The 9,509-nt window shown below is 38.7% G+C and overlaps 1 long non-coding RNA gene across 1 annotated transcript; it reads left to right on the top strand.

The window, feature by feature from the left end:
- The first annotated feature begins 333 nt into the window (after positions 1-333).
- LOC141621385 (uncharacterized) lies at positions 334-948 on the top strand. The gene is made up of 3 exons (XR_012532279.1): positions 334-459; positions 679-755; positions 861-948. It is a non-coding gene; the product is annotated as an uncharacterized LOC141621385 (long non-coding RNA).
- Positions 949-9,509: the final 8,561 nt, after the last annotated feature.

Below are 9,509 nucleotides of genomic sequence, written 5' to 3' on the forward strand. Positions count from 1 at the left end.
TGATTTAATTCTTATGGACCAAGAAATTTGGTTTTTATGTCTGTGTCATCCCACGTGTTCCTAATCCCATGTTTCTCTTTCTCGTAACAAAAATGTTCAGATATCACCTGTGTTATCGGAAGCAGGGTTGTCATTCTTTGACTGCTCTCAAGTATCTTGTAAGTTGTATGTTCATTGCTTTTTCCCAAGTTCTTATACTCCTTACTATTTATCTAGATCTCAGTGAGTACAGTGATCTACAACTAGGAATTAGCATAAAATTTCAGCGGATTAACTGTTATGTGCATTATGGACACTACTTTTCAAGAGGGTAACCTATGTCTTGTCTCCTGCAGTTGGATTGAGGTTTGGCATCTTGAGTTGATTGCAGGTTTGTTTGTGCTAATATCCGTATCCAGATACACCTTACTAAACACATGGCCAGATTTTGCCGAATCAAGTGAATCAACCAACATGCAGGTACTCCCAATTCTCTCTAGAGAAAAAGGACTATTTTCCCCTACAACATTGTCTCGTTACACCTTAATGGCTCCTAAAAATGATTGTATATTACTATAGCTCGAGTAACAGATGGAATATATGAAAGTACTTCGGTTAAACACGTTGTTGTTAATTTCTGTTCTTCTCACATGGCTGTTCTTCCAACTTTCATTTTAATGATCTTCTGAAACTTTTCAGGAATCGCCATCGGAGGAGATGTCTTTCCTGGTTCAACTCTCTCAGATGACGTATTAAGGTTCAACATTATCCCACAGGTAAATAGGTTCCTACTCGCATAATCATTTTTCACTGTTCTATGGGTAGACTTGAAGCTGTTGAAGCTGCGGAAGGAGTTCTAATTACCTTCATAATTTGGACAGGTTAAGGCAGTAAGGCTTATGGAAGGGCTATGACGATTTATTGCTAATGAAGATCTATTATGCAAAATTAGTAGTACTAATTGCCGCCATTTGGCCGAGGAGCTATGTTTTATATCGAGTTATGTTACAACTTGGTTTCTATTTTTGTTGATAGGTTAGTTGTCTTAATATATTTGTATCTTTTCATAATTGACTTTAGATAATCGATTGATTGTATAAACATATTTGTTGATTATTGAATCATCTTTTGCATTTGTGATCATGTGTAGTAATAATGTATTGGGTAATAATATAGTAATATATATATATATATATATTTATAAAAATTAATAATTATAAACATCGGATTTTTTAAAAAACCGATGTCTATATTTTACAATAGACAACAGACTATTTAGATATCTGATGCCTATGGCAAAGAATGGACATCAGACTTCCAAAAAGGCTGATGTCTATATGTCATATGGACATCAGATATATAGAGAAATCCGCTGTGCAAATTTTAATGGACATCGGTTTAAAATCCGATGTGCATTACTCCATAATGGACATGACCAAAATCTACATCGGGTGTGTATCCGATGTCCATATACAAAAAAGTCCGATGTGCATAACAGGTTTTGTAGTAGTGCTTTGGTTTGATTCTTGGTGCCCTCTTGGGCCCCTAAGATCCCTTGTTCATGGTCCTCTCTTCGGGTCAACATCCTTGGCTTCTCTTAGTAGCATTATTTCTAATGGGTGTTGGAATGTTAGCCGCACGGAAATCCCCCTCTCGTCTGAGATAGTTACTCCTATTCTGTCCACTCCACTCCCGTCCTCGCCACGAACCGACTTAGCTACCTCTACCTTCACCACCAACAATTCTTTTTCCCTTCATCTCGCTTATAGTAATATCCTTGATGGCTCCTCCGATTTTCACCCTTCTTCCCCTCCGGTTGACTTGAGTTGGATATGGACGATCCCATCCCAACCTAGGATTAAATCCTTTTGTGGCTAGTCTGGTAGAATAAGCTCCCCCACCATTATTCTCTCTTCCGTCGAGCCATTACACATTCCCTTTCATGTGATACTTGCCCTCACGAGATTGAAAACTCCCTCCATATTTTGCGCGAAGACTCTTTTTCGCATCAAATCTGGAATTCTTTGCGGACCTCCCCTGACTTCTTCATTTCCAATCTCCATGAATGGCTTACCTCTAACCTTAGATATTCTCGCATTTACTGTTCCATCCTCTTCTACTTTATTTTTTGGAGTCTATGGACTCGGCGCAATGAGCGCCTCTTTAGTGATCATCTTACCTTACCCCACAACCAATGGCCTGACCGCGTTTCGTACCAAGCTTATGCTTGGTATTCTGCCCAGCACAAACCAGGCCCTCATCTACCTCCCACTTCCCCTTACCCTCCTTATAGCTTCTCTTTAGGCTCCTGGCTCCCGCCCCCCTCCTTGTTACAAAATTAACGTAGATGCTTCCTTCTGCCCAACCTCCTTTTCTTGTGGGATTGGGTGTGTTATGAGGGATTGGAATGATAGTTGGGTTTGTGGGTGGACGCGTCGATGTCATGCTTTAAACCCTTTGGCTAGCGAGGTTTATCCCATTAGTGATGGAATTAAGTATGCGGTAAAGACCACGGGTACCTTTGTCATTAGCTCAGATTGTCAAGTTGTCATTAATCTTATTTGCTCTACCATTACACATTTGTGTTCTCTGGCTAATATTATCATGGAGTGCATGGATCAATTAAGAGACTCTCCTCACTTGAAGATCTTATTCAAAGGAAGATTAACCAACTTGATTGCTGATTCTCTTGCCCGATTCCCGCTTCATGACCGGTCACTAAGCAATGGAAATTTCCGCTAGAATAGTGCACCAAGCTTTGTTTATTCTATTTGTAAAATTGAATCTACTATTGTAGCTTTGTCCTCGAACCCTCCCCGTAATGTACTCTTGTAACTTTGTTGCCTTAATTGAATTTAACGTCCCACTTTTGCCAAAAAAAAAGAAGTGTTTTAGCAACTTGGTTCGAATTTGAAAGAGTTAGAAGATTTTCAATACTAACTTTTGACTTTATAAGTGTTATAATAATGTGGTTAGATTACATTAAATTGGAAGGCTGATATTTCTTTGTTAAATTATGTGAATTACAACGTAAAAGTGGTAGTGGGATGTAATAGTAATGTCATTGATTTTGACGCAATGAAAAATAGTTGTGAATAATGTGAGAGCATTTTATTATAAAGTAAAGCAATGAAAATTAGTTGTGTGTAATGTCAAAGCAGTTTATTATGGACTAATACATAAGTTAGTAAATCATTAACAATTGAAGATAATTGCTCAGTACTTCAATTTGTACGAAGAGTAAGACAATTTAATTTGTCCGGCTCATTTGTTTACCTTTGTTTTTTATGTGGATCCTCTCCAACTCTCACCCCTTGAGGGTCCAGTTCCTGTCTTTAGATTGTGCAACATGGATAACTGTGAAATCAACAACTCACTGCGCCAAATATGGTTAACAAGACCGGTTGAAAACCGTTTTAAATAGAAACACAGAACCGTTCTCTCTTTGGCCGTTATCGTAGCTCTCATAGTTTATTACAATGGTTATGGAGTTGGTCATTCTAATAAAATTACAAAAGTGGCAAGAATTTGATTAAGATTCACAGCTGACTGTTTTCTTAAGTTTACAAGAGAACATATTAGAATTGGAGAGGGGGGAAAACATAAAGATAATCGTAGTATTATTGATATTTGTTCGTTTGTCTAACCATTACAATAGCTCCGTATTTATAGTACTCTAATATATGTAAACATAATCATAATATATCTTCTAATAATGTTAACATAATAATTTATTATTCTGATTCTGATTACGGTATATCGCAATATTGTAATCTTCTCTAACATCCCCCTCAAACCCATGGCAGTTTGTAAAAATTTCCATGGGTTTGCCAAACAAGGAAAGAAGAAAAAATCCAGTTCTTCTATCTTTAATCGTCAATCTTCGATCATCGGTATATGGGAACGTCATAACTTTTCAGACCCGTCAAAATTCGAAAGGAACGAGAACGTTGATTTTTTGAACTCGTTGAAATGTGAAATAATCAATATTTCGTAATTCGTTGAAATATCATGGTCAAGAACGCCGCAATTTTTCGAACTTGACTTTGTTAAAGATGGAAGATTATCCGTCATATTAAATGGATGGAGAACTCGTTTGTATTCCCAATTGCAAAGACCATGTAAATGGTAGAGATTTTAGAGAAGCGCACACAACAATCGGACGCCAATATTCCAAACTTCTATTCGATCAACGAATCATAACACAAAAAATTTGATGCTCGTATCACCCTTATTAGATGAAAGTACATGGTACGTACCATACTACCATCTAATTGGCATTGTCTAACAATAAATTTATTTATACGAGAGTGAGTAGTCTGGAGACTACAACCTGCAAAAGAAAGATCATCATCGATTTTTTTTTTAATTAAAATAAATCATCACGATAAAATCCCGCCGGAGGGCACCGTAATTCATTAGTTCCTCCGGCAAGCCAGTGGAAGATTGTTTTTAAGCCTCAAGAGCGTGAGGCTCTGATACCATATTAGAATTGGAGAGGGGGGGGGGGGGGAAACATAAAGATAATCGTTCGTTCGTCTAACCATTACAATTGCTCCGGTATTTATAGTACTCTAATATATCTAAACATAATCATAATATATCTTCTAATAATGTTAACATAATAATTTATTATTCTGATTCTGATTACGGTATATCGCAATATCATAATCTTCTCTAATAGAACAATTTGTTAACCAACCGTTCTTGTTATTTACAGCTAAAGAGAACAGCTTGTTCAACAACCATTGTTTTAGTTTACAACGAAAGAGAGCGGTTTTTCACCAACTATTCTTATAATTTACAACTAAAGAGAAGGGTTTGTTTACCTTATGCTCTTGGAGTGAACACCTTATTTTTTTGGGGGTAAAATAAGAACGATTAAATTAAAAAATGGGCATGCAAAATCCACAAACCCACAAAAGAGAACGGTGTTTTTGGAGTTAACAACTTAAGAAAACAGTTTTTTAACCAACAGTTCTTGTAGTTTACAGCTAAAGAAAACGGTTTGTTAACGAACCATTTTTAAATTGTGGCAATAATTTTTTTTTTTAAATTGTTACTTAATAGAACGGTTCTTTATCATTTTATATTTAGAACGGTTTTTTTAAAAACGTCTTTGTACTTAACTGTTCTAAATATTTTACATTATTATTAAAGAAAAAAACTAACAAAAATGCTAGCATTGTTCAAATTCAGCAGAAATTAAAAACCATGGCCCAATATACAAATGAAATAATTATTCCTAACAAAAGCGTCTCAAATTAGTCCACATTTTGATTTGATTCCTTTGTACCGACAAAAGGCATATAGTCCAGCTTAGGACTAATCACACCTATATTAAAGCTGGTGTTCGGTTTCGCCCAAACTATTTTTATTTATCGTCAAATTTTATTTTTCAAGAAATAATATTAGTCCACATTTTGATTTGATTCCTTTGTACCAGACAAAAGGCATAAAGTCCAGCTTAGGACAAGTCACACCTATATTGAAGCTTTATATATATACCCAAAATCCATAAAAAAAAGTATACATCCACGGGGTTTTTTTTTTTGATTAGGTAAGAAAACTAGGTTGATCCTTTAGGGTAGGACCAACCTATCTCATCCTTTCGAATGAGGGAGGTAAGTGGAAGCCACCGGCTATCAAACCACCTCGAAAGAGTTGGACATGAATGTCCAACTGAAGCCATGAAGTCAGCAACCTTGTTGGCTTCACGAAAGCAATGTTTAATTATCACTTCATCGAAAAAATGAAGGTCTAATTTCACATCCTTGATAATACTAGAAATTTCTCACGGAATTTGTCAAGTACCTCGAATCGAGTTAATAACACATAAGTTATCACCCTCCACAATTAACTTTGAGATTCCTAAGTATTTAGCTGCTAAAATACCTTCTTTTAAAGCAAGTACTTCCGCAATAAGGATACTATTGGATCCGTACTTTTTTGCTCCCAACAAAACGATTTTACCATAACGATCTCTTATAGAATATCCTAATGTAACACCCCCATACTCCAAGTGCCTTACCAGGACCACTCAGGTATAAAGATGCTACCATCTCGGTTGCCTGAGGCAATGATAATCATAAGACAATAACGAAATAGTATTTAAATAGTATAAAGTTAAGTGAAAGTTTACAATCCAAAATCAAATACCAAAACACGGTTACATGTTCTCAAAACCAACTGTCTACTCAACTAATGCAATGCTTAACAACTACTCAGGCTACAGCGGAAGACTCTATCATCTGAAAGTGGCACAACCCAGCTATCCCATGTAACTCGACTCATACCTGCTCAACAACTGCTCACCATCCCCGAATGGATCACCACAGTTTTTAAAACAATAAACGGGGTCAGTACTAATCACACAATTTATATAATCCAACAATCCAACAAACAACACAGCTCAATAGTCACAGATATACTCCAGACTCCATTCCCAACTCCACAATACTGACTACCCACTAAAGTGTAGCCCCCGCGCAGTGCCCATCGCAACAGTCACTCCACGCCGCGCTGGGGGACCGCAGCCGTTCCCACCTAATCCCCGCTCATCTCCGTTGAGCGATAAACCCAAATTCCTTAATGTGCACATCCCTTCGGTGGCGGGTTCCACTGTAAGGCGAATAATGGGCGTGAAGCCACTCCCGCAAGTGACTCCACTCAGCCAGGGACGCGCCCCGAAGAACACAGACAGATACAAATAATCACAACTACTAAACAACAATCAACACCAACAACCGTCACAATACTCGTATGATAACAATCAACAATCACAAATCACCACCACATATTATGGGACTAATACTGAGTAGGGAAACCCTACCTGGAAAGCAACACAGTCAGACGATCTCAATAGCTGTTATCAAAAGGCCTTTTCTACGAATCCACCTCCTAACATACAATCATACAATTACTACCAATCAAGAAATACAACAAAACCCCCAAATCCCCAAATTAGGGTTTAACTAACTTTAACGAAATACCATAAAAACAGTACGTAGATCTTACCCTCGATGCAAAGATTACAAAGGTATAAAGAAAGACGAATTCTGACCTTCCAAGCTCCGGGATTTGCCAATAATGCGATTGATGCGAAGAACGTAGATTGTTTTCTCTTTTGAAAGGAATTAAGTTTGTAAAAGTGTATTAAGAAAGTAACGAAATTGATTATATATTAAATCGCATTATTAACAAAACCCGACAAATCATCCTCCCGTAAACCGGCTACTCGATCGAGTAGCTGACATACTCGATCGAGTGCCGCCTACTCGATCGAGTATCGAGGTTACTCGATCGAGTACCCAACAGGTCAGAAACTGTTTTAAATCGCAAAACACCCTTACTCGACGGAGTAAGACCCACTCGATAGAGTACCCAGAGGCTCATAAAACCGTAGTATTACAGTCTTCCCTCCTTAAAAAGAACTTCATCCCTGAAGTTCAAACCACAACAAAACAAAGACACACACTACTACACTCCCGACTCAACAACCGAAACAAAACTCAACATAAAACATGTTACTAACCCAAACTCAACCCGACTCAACCACAACAAACATACCGACACAACATGAAAAAGGTATAAAAGCTTTTAAAAATTCTTCGTGATCATCTCCTACCCCCCTAAAAGAAACAAGGTTACGTCCCCGTAACCATACATACCTGATCAAAAAGGAAAGGGTAATGCTCTCTCATAGCCTCCTCTACCTCCCATGTAGCTTCCTCAGTCTCGTGATTAGATCAAAGGATCTTAAGCAAAACTATCTAACCACTCATAGTCTTCCTAACCTTCCGGTCAAGAATCTGCTTAGGCACCTCACGGTATGACAAAGACTCGTCTAGCTCTAAGCTCTATGCCTCTAACACATGTGATGAATCACTCATACTTCCGCAGCTGAGATACATAAAACACATTATGCACCCTCTCTAACGCAGCTGGCAACGCCAAACGATATGCAACCTCTCCAACCCGCTCTAAGATCTCATAAGGCCCTATGAACTTCTGACTCAGCTTGCCTTTCTTCCCAAATCTCATAACCCCACGCATAGGAGACACTTTCAGAAGGACCTTATCCCCAACCTGAAACTCTATATCCCGGCGATGTAGATCTGCATAACTCTTTTTCCTATACTGAGCCGCTATCATCCTTTCCCTGATCATCTTTATCTGCTCAACCATCTCATGTACCATCTCTGGTCCTAGAACCACTGCCTCAGCACTGTCGTCCCAACAAATCGGACTCCTACATCTCCTCCCATATAAGGCCTCGAACGGTGCCATACCAATACTAGTGTGATAGATGTTGTTGTAATAAAACTCTATCAAATCCAACCTCTGTTCCCAGCTACCACCAAAGTCCATCACACAAGCTCGCAACATATCCTCAAGAGTCTTGATCGTTCTCTCAGTCTGACCGTCTGTCGCAGGATGAAATGTTGTACTCATCTTCAAAGTTGTTCCCAAAGATTCCTGCAACTCTTTCCAAAACCTTGAGATGAATCTTGCATCTCTGTCAGATACTATGTCCTTAGGGACTCCATGTAGCTTTAGCACATTCTTCCGATAAGCCATAGCTAATTGTGCCTAGTCCATGTATCTTTCATTGGCAGAAAGTGAGCTGACTTGGTCAGTCGATCCACTATTACCCATATCATATTGTTACCCTGTTGACTCTTTGGCAAACCCACGATAAAATCCATAGAAATGGATTCCTACTTCCACTCAGGTACCTCTAAAGACTGAATCTTGCCTTGTGGTCGTCGTTGTTCCCCTTTAACTCTCTGGCATGTAAAACAACGGGCCACAAACTCAGCTGTTTCTTTCTTCATCCCAGGCCACCAGAACGTGTTCTTTAAATCCTTGTACAGCTTGTCACCACCTGGATGTACTGAATACGGTGTACAATGTGCCTCTGTCATGATAGTCTTTTTCAGCTCCTCATCATTAGGGACACACCACCTACCATCAAACCTCAAACTACCATCTGTATGAATAGAGAATCGAGACACTGTCCCTTTCTCTACTCTAGCTCTCCACTCAACTATCTTGGGATCCAACGCCTGTTTACCTCGAATATCGTCATAAAGATCAGGCTGCACTATCAAATCTCCCATGGCATCCCCTCTCTGCATCATATGTATCCCAAACCTCCCCACCTCATATCTCAACCTCATCAAAGATAGAGCTGTACACAAAGAATGTACACTCTTCCTACTCAAAGCATCTGCAACAACATTGGCTTTCCCTTCATGGTAGATAATATCCATGTCATAATTGCCAATCAGCTCCATCCACCTCCTCTGTCTCATATTCAACTCCTTTTGAATGAAGATGTACTTGAGACTCTTGTGATCCGAAAATACCTTTAAGGTCGCCCCATAAAGGTAATGTCTCCAAATCTTAAGAGCAAACACCACTGCACCCAACTCTAGATGATGTGTAGGATAGTTCTCCTCATAAGGCTTCAATTACCTAGAAGCATAGGCAATCACCTTCCCGTTCTGCATCAACACACATCCCAA

This window comes from Silene latifolia, chromosome X (genome assembly GCF_048544455.1).
Source record: "Silene latifolia isolate original U9 population chromosome X, ASM4854445v1, whole genome shotgun sequence".
Lineage (NCBI taxonomy): Eukaryota > Viridiplantae > Streptophyta > Magnoliopsida > Caryophyllales > Caryophyllaceae > Silene > Silene latifolia.